This window comes from Cryptomeria japonica, chromosome 5, assembly GCF_030272615.1.
Source record: "Cryptomeria japonica chromosome 5, Sugi_1.0, whole genome shotgun sequence".
Taxonomy (NCBI): Eukaryota; Viridiplantae; Streptophyta; class Pinopsida; order Cupressales; family Cupressaceae; genus Cryptomeria; species Cryptomeria japonica.
The window spans coordinates 883,945,539-883,969,680 of record NC_081409.1 but is presented as its reverse complement, the minus strand read 5'-3'; positions in this window follow the sequence as shown (position 1 = coordinate 883,969,680).

Genomic DNA, 24,142 nt, shown 5'->3' with positions numbered 1-24,142 from the left:
GTGATTTGTACGCAAACACCTATGACAGGTTGGAAAAATTTGTGCCTGTGGAGGACAAAGGGGGCGAGGGGAATAAGAAAAACAGCTCGGTGACTGCAGACTACATCATCGCTGAGGGGAGTAATGAGGAGGTCGCTACACAATGTGCATCACGTGATTGGTATCCAGATGCTACACAACGAGTAGCAAGGGCCTCGTACCAGAATAGAGGAGATGAAGAGTCACTGTTAAGGAAGGTCAGAAGTCAAGAAGATGAAAACTCCCAGTCAGAATTGGAAGTGGCACTATCGTCCAGTGAGGAGTATATTAAAATCGACGCTTTTGGCAAGACAAAAGGAAGAGGAATAGGAAGCAAAGTAACTGCCGTGAAAAATGAACAAGGTGGAAATTTGTTATTTCATGGAAGCTCTGTGGGAGAATTAGGATTAGCTGAGATTCGAACCGGGGCAGAGATGCTCAGGGTTCGTGGAACTGAAGAAGATGATTTACATGACACCAGTGGTCTTCAGAGTGCGTGCCTTGCAACAGAAGAAATACATAATCCAACCATCCTATGGCATAATTTCATTTCTGGGAAAAGCCAGCGTGAAAATAACAATGCAGCCTTGACATGTGTAAATGATTTGAGCAACAAGGAGGAATTGGTGAGCGATGTGGATGGCCAGAATGGCTCAATAGCTGCAAACGGAGAGTTGTTTGATTGGGATCACCGTGGTACCTATCGATACCATGAACCTGCTCGATTTGGAAGTGATGAGGTATGCGCGTTGCAGATGTATTTACCATCAAACACTGAAGAGAAGGTGTGTTTGGCCGCGCTGGGAGTGGAGGCGCACCCGTTTGTCATTGCTAATTGTGATGGCGCCCAAGTGGCCAAACAAATCCCTCAATTCATTGTCGGCTGTGACGATGCTCCTGCAAGGCGGTTAGGGGATCGAGTCTCCAGGGAGTGCAATCTTGAAGTGGGTGTTTTGCGTTTGGAGGCGGATAGGCTATTGGCCAAGGTTTGTCCCTTTCTGCCGATTTCGACCCAGCCTAAATTGTCTGTGGTGGAGTTCTATGTTCTAGAACAACATATGCACACCGCTGAGTCTGATTACATAGGCAAATGGACCAGAACCCCAGTCAGCACAGAGAATAATAGCTACGGTGAAAGGCCCTGGCGTATCGATAGAGTTTCTCAGCCCATCAATAATAAACGTGAGTTTTGGAAGGAGTTAAGGAATCAACCCAAACAAGTAGAAAGGGACCATGCAGATAGCGACATCGGTTTTGGCATCAGCCTAGTTTTTTCGCAACATACAGAAGTATGGAGATTCAGAGAAAAGAATAGTGAATCTACCATCAAACCTGCAGAGAAATTGAAAGTTGCAGAGGAGATTCGTTTAATGAACTTTATAACGGCCACCAAATGGCAGTCTATGGTGGCAGAATTTTTTGAGAAGGGAAGATTATCTGCGGTTTCAAAGGTCGTCAGTTCAAACCCATGCAATTATGATTCTCAAAAATGGAAATATGTCAAGGCTAAGCCGGATGATAATAATGATGATGCGGTGATCATGGCTTGGCAGTTACGTCGACCTGGCAGTGGTTGGGAGGAACACATGGCAATGATATGGCTGGAATGTCTGAAGGCATTACTGAATGCTTGCAGGGATTCCTTGAAGTTGGTGACTCAAGGTCATGATAAAGCGGAAGGGCTCATTTTTGGACATCCTGTTTTTCTTGATTATCAGTTACGGGGGAGCATAGGGGATCATAATCGATTAACAGGTAAAGTAATAGGAGATCAGATTTATGACTCGGATCTGGTTTGGAGACGGCTTGTCCGAAGCGTGCGTGAACAAGAGTTTGCGAAATTAAAATCTTATAGGCAGGATGTAATGTGATTTGAATTGGAAGCAGGGATGTTCTGCATGGCTGTACCGGTTGGCCTTCACGGGGGAGATTGTTGGGAATGTGAAGCCCAACGGACACATGACTGTTCGACTTCTCCAGACTCTTCAATTCGTATCTGATATGTTTATATAATGGCTGTGTGCAGCCCATGTATTGAGATTGATTAATATAAGTTATTCTCTGCTTTGAGTGTGGATGTAGGCAAATTTGCCGAACCACGATAAATCGCGTGTTGTCTCTTCTTATTGCTTTATTATATTTTTGTTATCGTTTTTCTCTGCTCATTCTAATCCTTACACTTAGATTATTGCAAAATATTCAATAAATCTAAATTATTTTATTTATCTTCTTTTATCTTGATCTTTTACTGGCATCTTTATTGATGCTTTGAAACTCAATCTTATGTTATTATTAAATTTTTGATTAACTAACACATAGTTGAATCAAGGTAAGAATCCAATAAAATCAATTAAACATAGATACCAAATTTTAATCTAAATTAAAAAATAACAAAACACTTGGAAGGATGCTTTTAATAATAGCCACCATCATTTGGTTTACAAAAAAAATATACAAAATTTAAATATCATACTTATATATACTTCTTTTTACTAATCATGTTCACTCTTAACAACCACTTCTAAACTCAATCTTGCAAAGCATATTTAACAACGTTTTATTCACGAATTATAGTGCTTTTGTTAATCTATATAATTACACAAAATCATACATATTATTACCAATTTACCATAATGATGCAAAACATACTTTGCTCGACTTAAAGAAAACCTATTCAATGTCCAACAAAATTACATTTCCAAACAACATTGACTTTCCCATGTTCCAACAAAATTACATTTCCAAACAACATTGACTTTCCCATGTTCATTACTTTTAGATCTATATGCACATAACTATTACACTAACTTATATTTTTCTTGAAAAGTTAACCCGATATAACATTAAATATCTATACACTATAAATGCTTCAGTTTCCTAATCAAATTTTCAATAACAATTAAATAATCATCTCAAATGTAAATCAAACAAAAATTCAATCAAAAGAAAAACAAAAACAAAACAAAAAACAACCACAAAGGAAAAACAAAAAACGGCCTAGACCATGATAAATTAAAAAAAGTAAAAATATATATTAAAAAAACAAAACAAAAAACCGATTATGCATTGTCCCTACCTTTCCATAACACATACATTTACTTCAACAATTTCCGTGCTTTGCCTATCAGCTTTCGTTGCATGCAACTGCTAGTTATACACTTTGCAAACATGTAAGTATTTATCTAGATTTTGGATTTCATGTCACTTAAAATATAAAATTCATGTTTCTATCCAATACATTTTTAGATTGAAAAGAGTATTTTTGAAGATTGATCAAATTGCTTTTGGATTAAATTGTGTGCTATTTTTTTGAAATAGTATTTTTGAATTCAATTTAAGTTGATTTTGATTTTTTTGATTAATTTAATATTTTAATTGTACTGAGAGGCGTAACCTACAGTGACAACATGGGGTTGAGCGCAACTGTGCTAAAAAAATATTAATTTCATAAATTAAAAGTCGAACAGTCATTAATGTTTTGAACTAATATAAATAAAAGTAAAAAAAATATAAATGAATATGTTATTTAAAAATAAATTATTACTGACAATGGATGGAATAGTGTGAATAAACACACAAGTGGTACAAAGTACAAATAAATAGTGCAAGTGAAAAACAAGGTAAGTCATTTTACTTTAGTATGACTATAATGTCTTATTAGATAGATATGTTAAAAAATTTAATATTAAAGGAATCTAATATTACAAAGAAGTTACAATAACATGCAAATGTGGAGAAATTTAATTAACTAAGCAAAGAGATAATTCTTATTACGTTATATTGGTTAATTAATTAAATTTGATTTAGTAAAGGTTATTTAAATGTATTGCCTAATTTTTTAAGTAATTTTAGTTATCAAAGTATATTGTTTAATTAATTTAATTTGTTTTAGTTTACGTTATTAAAATATATTGTTTAAATATTTAATTCATTTTATTTCATTTCATTTTTTTAAAGTATATTGTTTAAGTAATTAAATTAAATTTAATCATTTAATTTAAATTATATTAATTAATTAATGAATTAATAATTTTTTATTTAGTCTTCGGACATGTAGTGCTGCAGTTAGAACACTTCGTTGGTGAAGCGGTCACGAAGGTTCATATCCCTATTGGCCCCCCATTGGTGGCCTCACTGGTTCATAGCTCTAGGTCAAAATCGTTTACCTCTTAAATAAAAAAAATAAAATTATTTAATTGAAGTCATTGAAATATATTATTTAATTGTTTAATTATTTAAATAAATTAAAATTGATTTTATTAAAGTTATTAAAGTATATTTTTTAATTAATTAAATTTGATTTACTTGAAGTTATTAAAGTATTTTATTTAGATATTGAAAATTAAAAAAACCATAAATTTCTCTTATAGAAATTATATAGCATATTCTCTCCGATAATTTATTTGTTATTGTAGAAATATGAACCACTAACTTACATCATTAAGTGCCTTTACTAATTCATTATTAGTTCATCGATTTCATAAATTATATTTAAATTTGTAGGATGCCTCGTCATCCAAGGACAAGTTTTAAAAATGAAGAGCAATGAAAAGAGCATCGAAGAGAATATGCTCAAAATTATATGTGACAATGACGTGAACAAATGGCTAATGAACAAAGAGAGGAAGTAAAAAGTCTTATAACTACAGAGCAATAAAGAGAAAAAAAGAGAGAATATGCTTGAAATTATATGAGGCAACGATGTGAACACATGACTTATGTAGAAAAATGAGGAGTCGTCAAAGCCAAAATGATAGAGAAAGATGTGCTAAACGTAGGGCAGATATGATAGTGGAAGTGTAGTACCCCTGCCCTAATCAGTTTCTAATCTCGGTTTAACCTTGGTTAGTTTATTATAATGTAATGATTATAGTCAGATGTTTTGATTTAGTGCATAGTTGTTAATGTGGTTTTTGCACCAATTTGTATGCAAGTTATTAATTCTCCTATTTCGTGTTATTATCTCGAGCTAATGCTTTCATTAAGTTTATATATGTATGCATATATGACTCTTGGTTGCAGGAGATTTCAGGTACAATGTCGCATAGGTGCGAGCTTCGTCTCCGCCTGAATTTGTAGGTTTGAGTGTACCTCTTTGGTCATTAGAATTTGGACTAGGTGGTCGTAAGACCCTCGTTTGACCATAGTCGTGCTCAAGTGAGCGTTGTCAGTCGTCGTCGGTATCCCCTTTGGCTGGGTATGCGGGTCGTCTGTCTGTGTGGCTTTCTTGGGTTGCGTGTTTTGTGTGTATGGTTAAAATTGAGTAATTAGTCCTTGGTATTGATGTGATTATATATGTGTTTGTGCATTAAAGATTAATGGACTAAATTAAACAAGGTTTCTTTATGCGATTATCGTTAATTTGAATTGCTCGATTTAAATTGGGAGTAAGTTCAATTAAATAGTTAATTTTAATGTTAAACTTAATATGTTTATGTTGTTGGAAAAGAAAGATTTAAATTTAATTGAAATAGAGTTAATTTAATCTTGTTGGCTTTTTGAAATAGAAAGGTTAATTTCAGTTATTTAAGAAAATCAATTTCAAATTGAAAAGCAAGTTAATATATTGATATAGTTGGAAAATAATGATTTTTTAGGAATTATTTTAAATAAAATATTTTAATTCCAAAAAAATAATAATAATAATAAATTTTTTGGTCAAACCTTTTCCATTTAACCTAGGCTTTTGGAAAAATATGGGAGATGGATATTTTTGGAAAATATTTTTGGATGGAAAATTTGGGGGTTTTGGGAAGAGAGGGAATTTCTTGAGCTGGAGAATGGGGCTCTTCTTCAATCTTGCTAGGATTGCTGAGCTAGGTAGGCCTCTAGTTAATTTCATTGATTTCCTTGTTTTAAAGAAATTGTTTTGGATTTTTAAGAAATTTGTGTGTGAAGATGGAAAAATCACATCTATTTGGGGAAAATGAAACAGAAGCAAGTTTATTTCCAATCCAAACCCTTCTTGTTTGTTTCCATTCCAAGTTTAGATTATGGTTGCTCTGATTGTTTTAAAATAAAAAATAAACTTGAGATTGGCTGTTTACAATGGAAATTTGTTAAAATTCCAAATAAATGCTTTCAAATTCAAGCTTTTATCAAAGAAATATGCATGTGTTAGGATCAAAGAAACGAGACTCGGACTTAGCTCAGACTCGGCAAGGCCGACTCAGACTTGGACTTGGGACTCGGCGTCAGACTTGGGAAAGTGAAAAACTCAAGAAATTTAGATATTTTTAAAGATTTAAAACTTGTTTCAGGCACCCTTTATTGAATATACCTTAAAGACACAATAACATCATCAAACTCGACTCATTTGATTACATACACAAGTATACACCAATCACATAAGCATAAACACAAATTGTAGCTGAAGGAAATAACAAACATAGATATATAAATATTGTCAAATGTATACAATATTACAAAACTCATGGAATAAAAAATCCATGTCATCATATGATCATCATCAAATGTTTCATACAAATACCAAAGGTAAATACAACTACAAGCCTATGGCTCAGAAGAGCCTGCACCCTCTGGCCCCGACCCCCTGTGAAGGCGTCTAAGGTAGGTCCTGGATGATTCGACAACCATAGCCACTCCCCGTGACACCATGCCATGCTCACCAACATCAGGAACATCCGTGTCACTATCTGTCTCTGAATCTCCTATCTATGCTCATGCTCTTCGCTCCTCCTCTGCCATGGCTACAGTCTTAGCCTCTATATCTACCTGGTCGATCCAATCAGTGTCAAACTCAGAGGTTAAATTTTCCCTACTTCTATCGACATAGTTTTCCCCCATATTTTTCGACGGGGGTTTGGGGGCAGCGCCCCCAAGGTGGGGTCAAGGGGCATTGCCCCTTGCGCACTCCCTGTCGCGATATAGGGCAAGGTCGAGGGGCAGCACCCCGTGAGGCCAAAAAAATTATTATTTATTAAAGTCATCGGGTGTTATTTTTCTATTGGTTGGCATGTTGTAACCCTAATTTTCTCATTCTCAGGCGGAGGTTATAGTGAACAAAGACGATACCATTCATTTAAAAAAAACTTTAATTTTTTTTTTTTTTTTGTCATTTTACTAACCCAGCCAGTAGCCGAATTTGGGGCTCAGGACTCGCCGAGTTTGGTGAGTTTGAGCCAAACTCACCAACTCGGCGAGTTTGGCGAGGACGAGTCTGAGTCCCTAGGACTAGTTGAGCATGACACGTACTCGGTCTTGTTGAGTCTGGGCGAGTCTAGGCGAGTCCCGTTTCTATGGTTAGGATATATGGATGTTAATCAATATTATTTTTCCAATATGATGTTTGATTGGAATAAATTTTCCCTTTCTTGGGTCTGGGTATTTTGAAATTGCAAATGGGAGAATACCCATGTTTGCTGGAAAATAAAAAATAAAAATTTATTTATTTTTAGTCTCTACTGAGACCGTGTTTTTGGCTGGGAGCTGTTTTTTTAACAGTGAATTTAAAATTAAAAAAAAAAAAATTAAAAAAAATACATCTTACCCCCCCACGTGGCAGAGTTTCCCCCACCACGTGGAGGGGTAGGGCATGCTCCCTGGGTAGCATCGCTGCCCTTGGTAGCGACTGCTACCTTTGGGTAGCAGCGCTACCTAAGGACAACACCTGCTACCTTTGGGTAGCAGCACTGCCTAAGGGCAATGTGAGCTACCAAGGGGGGGGGGGGTCACGTGGAGGTCCATGTGGGTACCCTCCCCCCTTCTTATATTCTGTCTTTTTTAAAAAATAATTATTTTTTTTAATATTTTTTTTAATTAAATACTTGATTTGTTAATTTCGTTATTAATTATTAATTTATTAATTTTATTAATCATGGATTAATAAATATATATTCATTAATAGTTAATTTTGGTATGTCTCTATATGTGCGTCAGGAAGTAATTTGTGGATTTAGGAAATGGTTGCCTATTTTTGGTTTCTTTAAATGTAAATTTCCTTAATCAGAAAAGTGTAACTTGGTTTTGGATAGATGAACTTGGAGAAAATTATTTTCGAACCAGTATGGCAATGATGTTTTAATTGAAGATTAAATATCATATTTAGTTGGTTAACATTTATTTAATTATATTCTTGTGAACTTGGTTTAAAAAAAAAAAAACTCGTAATGTCGTATTTATGTATGTTCGATGCAAATAAACTTCAGTGAGTTCAAAAACCAAGAACAACCTGTACCTAAATGAGGTAGATAACTGCAATCTAACTTAGATAATTTAGAAAACTTGATCGACTTTTATGTTTAAATCAATATGGAAAAAGATTGTATTTACCAATTGTTGCCTATGCAAGTTTAATTTCTGTATTCGCTTTTGCTTAGTAATGGCAAGCCTTGATTTGTTTGACTGGACCCTGTCATATGGATTGGTTTGAGGTACTTGTTTTAGTCCTCAGTCTGAAGTTTGACTTTTGTTTTGTGTGGTGGTGTCGTAATTGGTCATGTTCTTTATGTGGGTGTCGAATGATGTTTAGTGGTTGACCATAGTTGGTTAGGTGTTTGGTTAGAGTACCGTCCGTCAGAGCACCTCATATGAGTTATGTTTGACCAAATGGTTGTTTCTCCATTTTGAACTCCGTTCGCTTGACCATGTGTATTCCTTAGTTTTTTTTGAATTCATTTGAGTATAGTCTAGTGTCGCACGGGAAAGTGGCTTTCGATTGGGGGCCGCGCCCAAAGTCGCTGCTGGGTAACCCATTGAAAGTGAGTAATAAGTGATAACCTAATAGTAGATTAGAATGTTAATCTCTAAGTAAGATAATTGTGCCTCAGACATGGGACAAGTGCTAACACAGTCTCAACATGCTGTGAGAAGGCCTAAAATGGCAAACCATCATCCTTGTCTTCGCGAAAGGATGTGTGGGTCCACATGAGGCTTGGATGGGCTGGAAGTTCGGATTAGGTTGCCAGGGTAACCCAGTGTATGGGCCGGAACCTATGAAGACCTACCATGGTAACCATACTAAGTTGTGTGATGACACTTGTCCCTACGTTCAATAGTGTGTGGTTGTATTGTCTTGATAGAAGCACTTTTGTGGAGTCATCATGTTGCTTATGCCCTTGTAAGTCCCTGGTTTCATGCTATACCTTGGGTTGCGATGACTTAGTTCTGTGGATGCTCCAGTGGACCTTTGTTTTTGCTTCATTTATGTATCAGATGGATCCTTTCCTTTCCAGGGATCAATTATGTATTTATTGACCGATGTGGTCGTTTGTATATTGGTTATGTTTCGCCTTGATGGCAGGACTGTAAATAATGAGAACCTTATGTATTATGAACTTTTTTAATTATCAGAGGGGTCTTGCAGTTGAGTAGATCCGGAGATGTAGCCTTTAGGGGTGAACTTTGAGACCATCTTGGTGTTATGTGATGCTTTTGTTCTTATGTTTCATGTTTAGTGTTAGCATGTATGAATGACATTTTGATAGAATGTATAAGTGGATAAGATGAAATTAATTTTAAATGCATGTATGCAGTCAACTTTTAAATGCTGAAATGGGATCATGGTAGATTGTAGATTAGAGCAATAGAATGCATTCAGTTATTGATAATGAAATTAAGTATGCATGGAGAGAACTCATTAGTTTATGATAAAATTCAAGTGTGTTGTTAAATTAGATGCATGACTTAAATTCTAAATAAAAGTTTGAATGAAAGAAATAGATAAATCTTAATGTATGAACCTTATTTTGTGATTTATATTCTCATCTTCTGAAAGAAATTATCCTTGTTTAAGAATTATCTCGTTATAAGATAATTAACTTATTGGATTTATTAGTGAGTTAAGTTAAATGTATAATTAAGTAATCATGTTGGGAAACTCTGTAGGTGTTAGTTGATGTCTTCCGCTATGTAATCTGAATTTTGATATTTCGTTGTATCTTAATGTTGTGTTTATCTTTAAAAAAAATAAAAATTATTGCACTCTACTCATGTGTTTTAGCTTATCCCTTCGGGGTTTCCTGGCGGGGCACTATAGGAAGAGATTGAAGCAAAAATGAGACAACATGCAGATAAAATGATAACTCATCATTCACGAATGCAAAGAGTGATGCATTCTGATCAATTGAAAGAGATAGAAAGACAACAAAAATAAGTGTGCAATCGTGAGTCTCATGAGAATTTTGATGTTATTTCTAAAAGGGCAAATTCTATTACAATATATCATGTGCTACAAACACCAAAATGATAGATTTCAAAATGAAAGACAATTACAAACAACACAAAATAGAAGAGATCAAGGAGTATTTAATACTAATAGAAATATTGAGATTGATTTGAAGAGTTTGCAAATGATATTTTGACATGGATTATATAAAATTTCAACACCAAGTCAAAATTTTAACACAAATAGAGGAAATGTTGATAGCACGTGTCAACCCAATTCTTCAAGTAACATGATAAAGATGATTATAAGTTGAGATAGAAATGTGGGACGAAGCTATGCACCTATAACTAGTAGTAAAAGGATGAGACGAAGCTCCCTTGCAAATTTGGGCAAAAGTTCTTGGGACTGTGTTGAAAGTGCATACGGTCCTCCGAAAAATCTGTGCGCCGAAAAGGGTTTTTCCACCTCTGAGAATGGAGTTCAAATTTACAAATATAGTTGTACACCTACCACCTACACACAAAAAAGAGAGGAAATTTTGTTGGGATTGGGGTTTGCCTTTAGGTCAAACTCCGGTTTTGGAATTAACCAAATGATGAAAAGTACTTGCAAGTAATGAAAGTAAATGACTGAAATGGAATTCACCTCAAGGGAGGATGTAATTGAAATGTTGATAGAGTTGTTTGAAAGGATATGTAGAATTGAATGTCAAGAGAGATCTCCAATTCAATGGTTGAATCCTTGACTTGAATGCAACACCTAACCTTGAAAGGAGACTTGAGATGCTCAATGGATGCTTGAATGGACACTTGAATGCTTGAATGCTTGATTTCACTTAGGATCGCAATTTTATCTTCATGTCTCTATCTTATGCAAATAGGAGAGAAGAATGCATCTTATATATTCATCAATTAGGGTTAATTGAGTGATTTTTCATTATAGGCTGACATAGGGAAACTTTTCCCGCTTCCAAAATGCAAAGCCCAATGCAAAATTTTAATGGAAGGGGCCCAAAATAGGGCAAGGACAGGGGCGTGGTGCCCCTGTCCTACCCTAATTTAGGACAAGAAGCAGCAACAAGGAGTGTGGGGTGCAAGGAAATGCAAGCTTCAGGCAGTGTGAGCATGTCTCAGGTCTCCAATTAGGCTTAGGGATTCGTTTCGCCAATGTGAAGACCCAAATGTGGTTAAAATTGCAAGGTCACAATTTGATGATGCTACATTTAGCCCCTACTTTAGCGGGAGTATAAGCATACACCAATACTACCGATAAAGTACAAGGAAACAAGATTGAAAAAATGTCACCATGTTAGGGAGGTAAGATACACCAAGCCCCTAGTGGACTAAGGATCTTACGACATTGATTGACAAAGTAAAAGGGAAGATCAAGAGGGAAGGACCACGAATGGATGCATCAAGGTTTCCCTCACTATGAGTCATGAAAAGAAAGGATACCAAAAATTAAAAAGTAAAGCCAAGTTCACTAAGTAACTTTGAGTATCAAGAGAGAAAATATGAGCGGAGTGTATGCCCCAATGTTAAAGAGATCATGCACGCCTCATTGGGAGTGATTTCTTTAAGGTACGCCCAAGAGAGAAAGAGAGAGAGACAACACATTATCGCAAGGATTTAGCCCCCAATTGAGGAATAAACCCAAGGATAATGAACACAAACACAAATTATGAGGTAGTTTTGCTTTCCTCAGGGTGAGTATGCTTTATTATAACTCATGTATATCATATATATATACATATAATAGTCATCATTCCCCAAAGAAAGGAAACTACTTTGGAAGAAAGGGAATAGAAGGTATCTTTTGAGTCAACATGAAAGAGACCAAAAAAGATCTCAATTCTTTGCATCGTCCTCAAGTAGACATTACTAGGGAACATAGAAGAACAAAGATACACATAGAGGAATGGTCACAAAAGAGAAAGAAAAGAGAGAGAGGTAGAGGATCTATGGTGCTAATGAAGCTAATCTAGCACGTCATCCACCTCCTGATCTTGCTGATCACTATTTTGGGAAGGCGGGAAATATGCTAGAGGAGTGACATCGAGCACAACAGATGGAGCTATCACAAGATCCAAACAAAGACTATGCTCATGTGCTAAGTCACTTTGTTCATTTATAGGAGCTAGGATTAAGGCTTTTGAACAATCTACAGATAAATGTTTGTCCACATCAACATATTCATAGTCACTATCATGAATAATAGTTTCACTTATTCCTTAATCAAGATTTATAGAAAGAGGAGCGCGAACACGAATGGGAGTAAAACCATCAAATGTTTTTTTCAACTTATGATTTGGAGGTTTAGGTTCAACATCCGACTGAGGAGAAAATGGAATCATGTCAACTGTTGGTGTTTTGGGAGATTGAATAGTTTGAGGAACAACTTCACGATCTCTAGCACGATGTTTTCATCGGTGATCTCTCGCACAACGATTTCGTCGAGTCTTAGCATAAGGTTGAGAAGAAGGAGGAATATTTGTTGAAGGAGAAATAATCTCATCTTTGGTATTTGAAGGTTTAGGTTGAGGTCTTTTAGGTTGAACAAGAGGAGAGGTAGGTCTCTTCTCTCTATAAGAGAAAGGAGGTGGAACTACACTATATAAAGGAGGAATGTTTGGTGTAGGAAGGAGACTAGGTCCATCATGAAGAGGAGGTATAGGTCTAACCTTAGGAGGAATATTATTATTCTTCTTAGGAGAAGGCATAGTTTCATCCATTGGAATAGGTTGGGAATCTTCTTTAGGAGGAAGGTTAGTTCTATCCATCAAGGGAAGAACCTCATTTTCAAGAATGATAGGAATATCAAGTTTTGGAGTTCTAGGTTGGCTTAAGGAGAGGATCATGTCTTTCTTCCAGTTTTGATAAGATTGAAAAACAGAATCACTTCTTTGTGGAAGAGATTGAAATTGTTTAGGCCAAAAGAAATCAATAGGAACACCTGGGCTTCTTTTAGCTGGTCAAAATAAGCTATGGTTAATAGTTATGATTTCTCTATTGTGGGGAAATTTCAAACATTTATGGATTGGAGAAACAATAGCCTTCATGGAAGATAGCCAAGGATAGCCCAAATTGACATGGAATTGCTCAGAGGAAGGAATGATAACAAAGTTGATATCCATAGATTTACTGTGAACCTCAATAGAAAGTGTGATAGAACCAATGGTAGGATAAGAGAATGCATCAAATAACTTAACGACCACATTAGTGTCATCATAGATTGGTTTATGCAAACGTAAAGTGAAAAGATACTCCTTAGTGATGACATTAACCATGCAAGAGGTAGCAATAAGCACACAACAACAAGGCATTTCTTGAATCTTTGCAACTATGTATAGAGGTCCATCAGGTGCTCTAATGGTCTCACTAGGGTCAAATGTGATACATAGATCCTTAGTTTTTCTTTGTTTCTCTACCATATTCACCAAATTTTGAACCGTGGTAGTCACATCAGAAGGAGAGAAAGAGGTATGTTTAGTCTCAATCATGTTAGAGGTATGAGAAGGTAAAGGATCAGTAAAAATCTTAAGATTTTGATCAGGAGGGGCTACTGATTTGTTTCCCTTATCATTCACACCTGCCACATCTATAGTATTATTATCAATTAAATCTTGAATCTTACTTTTTAATGCGAAACACTTCTCAATGTCATGACCAGATTGACAATGAAATTGGGGTGAAAGTATAGTGTTGTTTCACACTTTAGGCTAAGTGCGAGGAAAAAAATCCTACTTGGTCGAGTCTATGTGGCGCCACATGGCGCCTAAGTGGAGGATGGGTGGTGGAGTATACTCGATCAAGTCCTACATGTACCTGCTGATTGCACTTAGTCCCCCATTTCCATAGTCCAAAATAGTTGGAGTGGGAGGGGGGCTAATAAATCCTTCGACTGAGCAAGGTAGGGCCGAAAGGCTTTTTTCTTTTTTGTTTTTAATTATTTTAATATTATATGTATACATTTTAGGTAGATTTTTTCGTGTTTTTTGAAGTTTTTTGAATTTTTAATGCAAATGAAGAACACATATAAAAAATACAATCCAAAAAAACCTGATATAAAAAATACAATGCAAATGAGATAATATTTAACCATAAACTTCAAAACATCAAAAATTCACCATCCAATCATAAAATTTATATAATTAGCACATTTTGACATCCAACCATAAACTTTTAAATATGCAAACATATGTTGATACTTGAATGCCAACACATGATCACTTCTAGTGCAAAAAAAATCCTTTTAGGACACCTACAGAAGAACATTTATTATCATAGATTGACATCAATGTCAACACGCTACTCCATATCTACAATAACCATAGTTCACCAGATCATTAGATCATAGGAAAATAGAAGATGATTTTTTTATGAAAAGTGTTTGATGTTTTCTACAATGATGTTAAGTTTGTGAAGCAATGAACTACTTTGTATACATGTCATAGTACTAAAGGGATAGGATAAAAGTTTTGAGTGGAGGTATGTGGATGGAATGCTTATATATATATTTAGTTAGGATAGATAGTTTAGAATGTTTTCATGTATGAATATACAAATTTCTCAATGTTTATATAAAATGTGATTCGTCTCAAGTTTATCTGGACAAATGTTAAATAAGTTCATGTGTATGTTCATGCAATTTGGTTTTTAATGTAATCTTTAAGTTTTAGTGTCTATAGGTCCCAGTTCATTTGACTCATTTTGTTTAAAATGTTTAAAGAATATCTGTACAATGTTTCACCTTGTTTGTGGCATACATTATATATGAACTTGTTTTTAATTCAATTTAATGTACACATGCAAATTCACACACACACACACACACACACACACACACACACACACACACACACACACACACACACACACACACACACACACACACACACACACACACACACACATATTCATACATTTCACATCACATAGATATGGCTTCTAGTGATTCACAACATTTTTCTTCCGATAAGAGTGTGCATCTTGATTCTTAGCAGACCTCACATAGGTCTGAGACTCATGAAAGTACTCTTGAGAATTCAGAGATTGCTCGTACTCAGTCTATTTTGAGAATGCAGTCCTCTCTAGTGTAGTTACAACAGACTTTAAATAACACTCATGTGCTGGCCAATAGGGATAAATTATAACATATTAGAGATGACATGATGTGTATGATTGAGCTTTCTCAATCATACAACCCATATGATGACCCTCATATTGAGCATTTTTATAGGACTTTATCTCACACTGTCTATGGCACGGTTAAATAGAAAACAATAGATAGAGATGTTTTTGCACTGAATGTGAAATCCATGTTGCCATTTTACATGGAAATGGCTGTCATTAGAGGATATCGGGTCACTAGATGCGAGGATCCTATTGTCGCACCATTCATATATCCTAGATGGTTGGCGACACATCATAGGTGGTCATAGAAGGATGAGCTGCCACAACATTTCTGCAAACAATTGCATGTAGAATTTTATCTAGGATATGATGTTGACTACAAAGACTTCCACGACATGTTGGGAAGGGTAGGGGAAGATTTGCAAACAGATTTAGACACTGTGATACACAACACCCAAGTAAGAGGGCAATGGTGGGTCAGAACCTTTCAATTTTTCTGAAAGGTTTGGATTTGGTCACGGGTGGTGTTGCTAATATGGCAGCTGAGGATGCATGCATTGGAATATATCTTGGCATTGCCAACATTGCTACTCAGGTTGATGAGATGACTTCTGATCACATGGGGAGATATATGTTGTGTTATCGCACTGCCCCTATTATTGATGAGATGAATCCATTTTATGACCCATATATTCGTTATGAGCTACCATCGCCTTAACAGATTGCACTATTACCAGAGGATCATATGTGCCAGATGAGCTCCTATTTAGTGAGTGATCTTATGGATGCTTATCAGGCTTTCTCTACATTGCATGGGATCACTCCCCAGCAACTGCCTGAGTTAATTGGATGAGTACTTAAAAGATCCTCAACTAGTACCAACCATGGTGGAGGAGATTCAGAGCCTAGTAGTTCTAGGCAGGAGGATATCTCGATACCTCCTACAACTCCTAAGACTACAATGCATCCTACACCACAAACTCCAAGAGTTTGGCTATGAGGTTTTTAATCTCTTCTTATGGATGACTCTATTGATCTAGATGCTGTGTCATTACACTCTTTAGAGATATTTGGCATCAAACATACATTCGAGGAGAGGAGAAAGGTAAGAAATGATTTTTATTTTATTTTAACTTTTTTGTATATATAAAGTTTCTATGTATTCACTACCACTGACATATTTTTTTAATTTTAAATATATATTACAAGAGATTATGATGGCCGTGAGATATGGAGATTTGTAGGCACCTGGTGATCCTATTCATCAGGATACATAGGTAAATTTATATTTAATTTGATGTGTCTTATTTTTTTCCCATTCATCAGGATCCACTATATAATTTTTTTAACATGGAAATTGTGTACACAATGTAGGTCCCTGGAGCAGGCACGGATCAGATCGGGGATCAAAAAAGGGTTCGACATAGCTCATTATTGTTATATACATGCTTGCTTCTTTTATTTTGGATAGATCTGACATTTCTATTATACATGTTGTGGACATTTCTTTTATACATGTTGTGAACATTATATTTCTATTATGTACTCGATTTCTATTATAAATGTTGTGGATATTTAGATACTATACATTAATTGTGGATATTGCATTTGTAGCCTTATTTTAGACATTATACTTGGACATTTCATACATGTTACATGCTTATCTAGATATTTCATGTGTTACATATTTATAGATATTTCATGTGTTGTACATGTTTATTTTATGTGTTACAATGTGCTCTCACTCTCCTAATTCATCAACACCATTCCTTAATATTTATAATTTATTATTTAGTGCATAATTTAGTCAAAAAAGGATGTCTTAAGGGGATCATAATAAATGCTAAATTAGTATTCAATTTATTTGAACTCATTATTATTGAATTTGACTACTTAGTTCTATTACATGTTTATAAAAAAATCATTTTTTATTACATGTTTATCTTATGCATTACAATGTTCAAATTTATTGTGTTACATTTCAGTTAGATTGATATGCAAATCATTTCTACATTTCTACATGTTTCATTATTAAAATTAACTAAGGAGAATTTCTAGATTTCAATTATATTGATATGCAAATCATTTCTACATTTCTACATGTTTTATGTGCATATTAACTAAGAATAATTTTGTAAAATTTTAAATGACCTCTAGAGCTACTTTATGAGGTTGTGCATTACTAGATAGGTCTTAAAATTCTCAATGAACAAGTTTGTGTATATTATCTAGAATAAATAATTAATATTTGATATTAATCTAGAGTTTAACATTATTTAAGATTACATCCTAGGACTATACCTAATTCTTATGAGGATGTCTTAAGGGGATGTCAATGAAAAATCAAAATGTATTTTCTAAATCAAGTAATATAAATAATCACTAATAAATATGAATAATGCAATTATGACTAGTACCTTGTTCTTAATCAAGAAAAATTCTTGAGTTTAAAACTATAAAAAATATGTACATAATTTCTTAATCAAGCAATATAAATAATCACTAATAATCTAATTCAAGTAATATAAATAATCACTAATAATTTAATGTAACAAAGAAATGTCTTCGGACATGTAGTGTCACGATTAAAACACTTCGTTGGTGAAGTGACCGCCAAGGTTCAAACCCCTGCTGGGCCATTGTGCTCACAGGCCCCGTGTCTTCGCTGGGCTGTTGTGCTCGTGGGTTTGAACAAGTGAAGTGTGGGGATAAGGTTCCCTGGTTGTGGCCTTACCAATTCATAGCTTCGATTCAAAAGCGTTTCATGTGGAGCTGGAGAGCGTGTCATGTCAGTGTCATCAGTCACGTTAAAAAGTTTACCAGGCATTATTTTTTGAAAAAAAAAATGTAACAAAGGAATGAATTTACATTTGTGTAAACTTATCAAAAATAAAATAACAATGTATATATAATTTAGCATGTGTACTTAACATAAGGGGATCTAAAGTTAGGACCTATTCTAGGATGTCTTAAGTGGATGGCCAAAGAGGATGACTTAAGGGGATGTATAACATAAACGATTACATATAAAATATTTTCAACCAAGAATGCATAACAATTTATATAATTTAGCATGCTTAACACAAGGGGATCTAAAATTAGCACCTATTAGGATGTCTTAAGGGGATGTATAACATAAAAGAATACATTTAAAATCTTTTCAACCAAGCATACATAACAATTTATATAATTTAGCATACTTAAAATAAAGGGATCTAAAGTTAGAACCTATTAGGATGTCTTAAGGGGATGTCTTAAGGGGATGTCCAAAGATGATATCTTAATGGGATATCCAAAGAGCATGTCTGAAGGGGATGTATAACATGTAAAAGCATGTACATATAGTTTAAGAATACATAAAATAATACATAAAAGCATTTCAACCAAGCATGCATAACAATATATGAAAACCATTGTTTACCATGTCAAAAAAAACAAAACTAGATATGATCCAATATTAAAAAATCATCTCTAAGTTTTAATATGGTCCAAATATATATATATATATATATATATATATATACATATATATATACCTATATGTATATACACACACACACACACACACACACACACACACACACACACACACACACACACACACACACATATATATATATATATATATGAGTTCAAACTCTAGTTCAAATACGAAAGTGTGAGCTACAAAATTAAGTTAGATAGCCTAAGTTAGCTCCTGATACATATAGTCTGGATCCTCTCTATCTTTTATTATCTCCAAAAAAATTTCATGTTCTTCAAAAGGTAACCTCCACTTTTGGTTGGCACGTCCTTTTTTTGGCATTGTCTCAAATTACAGCTTTGTCACTATAACCAAGTGACTGTAATGTAGAACTGTTTTTCCAGGTATGTATTCAATAAATTGAACACGACTTTTGTCTATCTTAGTTTGCTGATAGTAGGTGCCTTCTATAACAACTGAACCAGTTGGATATGACTGTCCCTCACCATCTACACTTACTTTTGGGAATTTGAATTTTCCTTTCATGCATCTTAGTAGATAATAATCTACACCTTCCACATTGTCAGGATCCACAACCATAGCAAAAATATCACCTATGTATGTACATCCAGATGACACCATATAAATTTAAAACAAAAGTAAGATTTAGATAAAATTTGAACATCACTATGATCTAAATTAAAACTAAATAAAAGAACATGTATGCACACATACACGTGTAATGACTAAATCAAAAACATGTTGATAATCAGCTAAATATATAGGATCATGAATGCCTATGCCATTTTCATCATCTTCATAAGGAGGCATTTTGATTAACTCTTTCATATCCCATTGTGAGACATATCCATTTGCAATATTCTTGCATTGACTCATTGGATTGTCCTGAACACAGTCAGCACAAAAGCATGATTTTTCTCTTACTTGAATCAATAGAGGCTTGTGGTGTCCTGTAGTCATCACTTGATGTAAGATTCTAATACCAATAATTTTTTGACAATTGTCAGGATTAGATTGATCAATACCTATTACAAATATGAAATTAAATTTGCACATTTTTTAGATCAACAACTTTAGGATAAAAGTGAAATGCAACTGATGAAATTTTTTAAGAATTCTTGAGAACAAAAATATTTTACCTTTCACTTCCCAAAAATAACGTTTGTTGTATGGCATGTCCCGACTAGCAAAATGACCATTCAACAATTTTGTTTGAATTCTCTATGCTATTACCTACGTAAAAGAACTTAGAGATGTTGTTATGTGCACTTCTTTTAAAATGAAATTATATTAAAAAATAGATACAAACAAATTGAAAACAAAATTAATAGTACCTGGAAGTTCATGTTAGCAAAGTTCACGCTTCACACATGCTCCTGCTCCATCATGCTCTCCTTTTCCATGTCCGCTTTCAAAGAAGTTCCACAAAAAATTAACATTGTGTCTAGCATGTTGCATGGATAGCCAATTAAAGGCTTTTATAGATTTAAATTTTTCTGCTCCATAAAGTTGTATGTCATGCAATGTATAATTGAACATTTAAAATAAAATTTATCAAATTGAAATCAAATACAAATTTACATATATATGAAAATAAATTGAAACTTATGTACTCACCTGCACAACCATCCAACCAAATCCAGTGTTGTCAAACATTTATCCCACGATTTGCAAGATCTTTAAAAAACATTGCAAAACAATGAGCTACATAGCTCCTATCATGAACCTTATCATCACTAATATAGAAATGAACCTCCTTGATGATAATGCGTTCATTTGGATCAGTACAGTTTTCTACCCCATCCACATCAAATTGTGCGTGTCTATAGGTCACTTGCACAAATATTGCAACTTGATCAGATTGATAATATTGAGCTTGAATTTGCGATTGAGGAGCAAATGTATAGTTCTTAGTGAAATCTACAATTGAAAGAATACAACCAGGTGGAAAACAATTTTTGGAATTTTTTTAGCTTGCCATCGTGCACCATGACAATGTTGGATATGTGGATAAATCATAGTACGAAATCTATTCATAAAATCAAGGTAGGGAAATTCACGCTCCTTCAATGCAATTTTTTTGGATTCATCTCCTGTCTTAGTTCAATATGTCTCATATTAAAATCTCTTCTACAAAACTGGCATTGAAACATAAATATTCTCAATTTGTGATGGAAATTTTTGCAAATCTCCACAATCAATGCATGTACTTTTTATACATTGTACATTGAAGTCATCTAAATCTTCTGCTTTATCACATAAAATTGATTTTACAAATTGTGTCGTACTTCTAGAGATGACCATATCTGGATTAAGCATTGCCATAACTTTTTTATATGACTCTAAGTATAGATGAAACTCAACGTGATTTTGACAACAATAAGTTTCACGTACCTTATTTATGCATACAAAGAAAGGGCACAACCTCTCAAACATTCTTTGACATATTTTTCACATTCGAAAAATCAACTCCTTTGGAAAAAATCACCTCCTTCGAAAAAATCCCCTCCTTGGAAAAAATCAACTTCCTACAAAAATTGAAATTGAAATGAATTTTTTTTGGTTTTTAAAAAATGAAAAAATGACCTCATTAATATATGACCAAAAGGGTAGGGAAGCGAGCAGTCACTTCCCCATGCGACTGCTCACGGAGGACCCCACCGCTTCGGGGAGTCAGCCAAGTAAGACTCGATCGAGCCCTACTCGACTGAGGCTGCGTATGTGGCATCCCACATGGAAACCTACACAGCACAACCACCCCAATTTGATGAACTTTCAAGTTCTTCTAAGAATTAGACAATCAATTTTAAAAAACAAAAAAAACTAAAAATACCCTTTTCGAGAGCTCGGAGTGAGGAACATTGACATATAATTTTTATAGAATTTCAATATGAATTCATATATTAAAATTACAAAATAGTACAAGTAGGTATATTAACATTCGAGAAGACTAATTCATAAAAAAAAAAAAAAAAGAAAAAAAAAAAATTATATATAACACTAGAGAAGAGAGTCCTCTTCAAGAATATATAATTTTTTTGGTGATTGCTATATTTTTGATAGGGGAAATTTGGTGGGAGATGAAAACTATCGATTTTGGGAAACTTTGACTTTGAATTGTGTTGACCCTACTTGTTATTCATGATGCCAACAAGGAGCTTAATGAGTTTTTAAATAAAATCAAAATGGTGTGTTGATAATGACTCCCAAATTGCTGAATATTTTTGTGCAAGACAATAATGGAAGCCACAAAATAAGGATAAGCGGTTGGTTTTTAAAACAAAAAAGGGGATATATTTGAAGCCAACTTATTCACAACTCATCGACCACCTATGGATTTTTACTAAACTACTGATGAAGTAATTATTAATTTGTCAAAATCTAGTCATCATTACCCATTTTTCCAGGCAGCTTGTTTGATCTCAATTTTATGGTTTTAGTTGGCAATTATACAAAGCGTTATCAACAAGTTGGTCAAATGGATAAAGACACCGATACACTTCATCCCATTAAAAAGCTCCAGCTAGCATGCAAAACTTGAGTCATCTCTTTAAAATTGACAACTAATTCCAAACTCAAAATTCTTCAAGCTGCTTAGTAACCAATTCATGAAGTGATAGTGGCGAATTTACCAAGTCATTGGCAAGTTGGCTAAATTAATAAAGTAACTGATACACTTGAAGTTCTATTCTCATCGACAACATAAGAGGGTTTCAAAATATGAAGCCTCCTCCATAGGGTTTGTTTTAACCTCCATCTGGCATATCAAATGCAACACGTGGCCCATGATTGAAGGATAATGAATACAGAGTTAGTTTTAGAACTAACTTCAAACTCATTTGAAAGTTTAGAAAGGATGATAGTTCAAATTTGCAGATCTATCAAGCCAAAATAGACAGGATCCAAGAAAACATTGGCAAAGTCTTCATGCAGTTGGTTAGAAGCCTTCGTCACAACACATGCATGCATGAGGAGGATAAAAAAGTGGTATGTCTCTAGTGCTCGTAATTGAAAGTCTTCTGAGTATTTCCAACGCAACAATTTTGATAATCTCTCCATAATTGTTCCATGTTATATTGAAATGATCATAGATTTTTTCATAGTGCTGGATTGTTGAAGGTGGTTAATGACAGAGTGAAGAGGATTCAAACAACATATCATCAACCTCTGATATTTGGTTTTTTGCAAGTTTCAAAGAGTTCCTCACATCAACATGACACGTGATGGTGGCAAGAAAGTTGTAAATACTTCACAAAGATTTGCCTTGAAGAAGGAAGTAGAAACGAAGACATAAAGGCATGTAACTGGTGTTAAGTTAAAACCTATGAGCTTTGTAAGCTTTTCCCCAACATGTCTAATATGAAATCATTCAAGCATGATGTGTATGAAAATGTTTTATTGAAACGCTTTCGTGGTATCTTGATATGAAAACATTGTAATAGTACATTGAGGGACTTGTTGAAACGAATCAAGGAGATTTTAAATCAAATGCAAATGGTTATTGTGTAGATGCATTTAAGCCAATGTTATTTTAAGCTATACTAAAGTTTGGATCCTAGGAAAAGCCACAGGTAAACATTCATCAAAGCATAAAGGTTATGATTTGTTTCACCTTGTCGACTTGCATGTAAAATATTGTTCAATCGAATAACTCAAGGAGATACCATTTTTGACGGTGCAAGTAATACAATTGTCATAATTGTCAAAGTGTTTGCCATATTCAAAAAAGCCATAGAGGACTCATTTTTAGAAATAGCTCAAAAAAAGAGCCCCAAGAAATGTCAAGTCAGCCATAAAATCAAATCAATCAGGATTTTGATATAGTACATGCACCACCATCCACATTAATTAGAAGAATTCACGGGCACATCATCATGAAGTACAAAGCACATGACTATGAATATGCTCCAATGATTGACACCATGCTTCCTGAGGTTCTTTACACCAAAATAGGGCACATCAATCTACAAGATATCATAAAATATTTGACAAAAGGAGATAGATCAAAGTTGTCCCACATAATAACTGACAGTGGGTTGGTTGATGCATCTTGTTTTCCCATAACGGTGCAATGTCCATAATTGATGGTAGAATGTGCAAGAGGATATAACCCTAATGTTGGAGAAATAAGGACTGTTGATGGGTGGTTGATGGCTAAGCTAGATGGAATTTCCACCGCCATCATTCTTCGATTACCAAACAAGGAGAAATTCACTTACATTGATAAGCAGAAGGCTTACAAGTATTTTAGTGATAGTCGGAGTAAATGCCTGAATAATTTAGCCAAAGACTCTGGATGATGACATCTCGAGGAGGACAAGCTCAGCTTCCCAGGCCACTTCACCATTCTCTTTTTATTAAAGATATCTTTCATCTGATAGT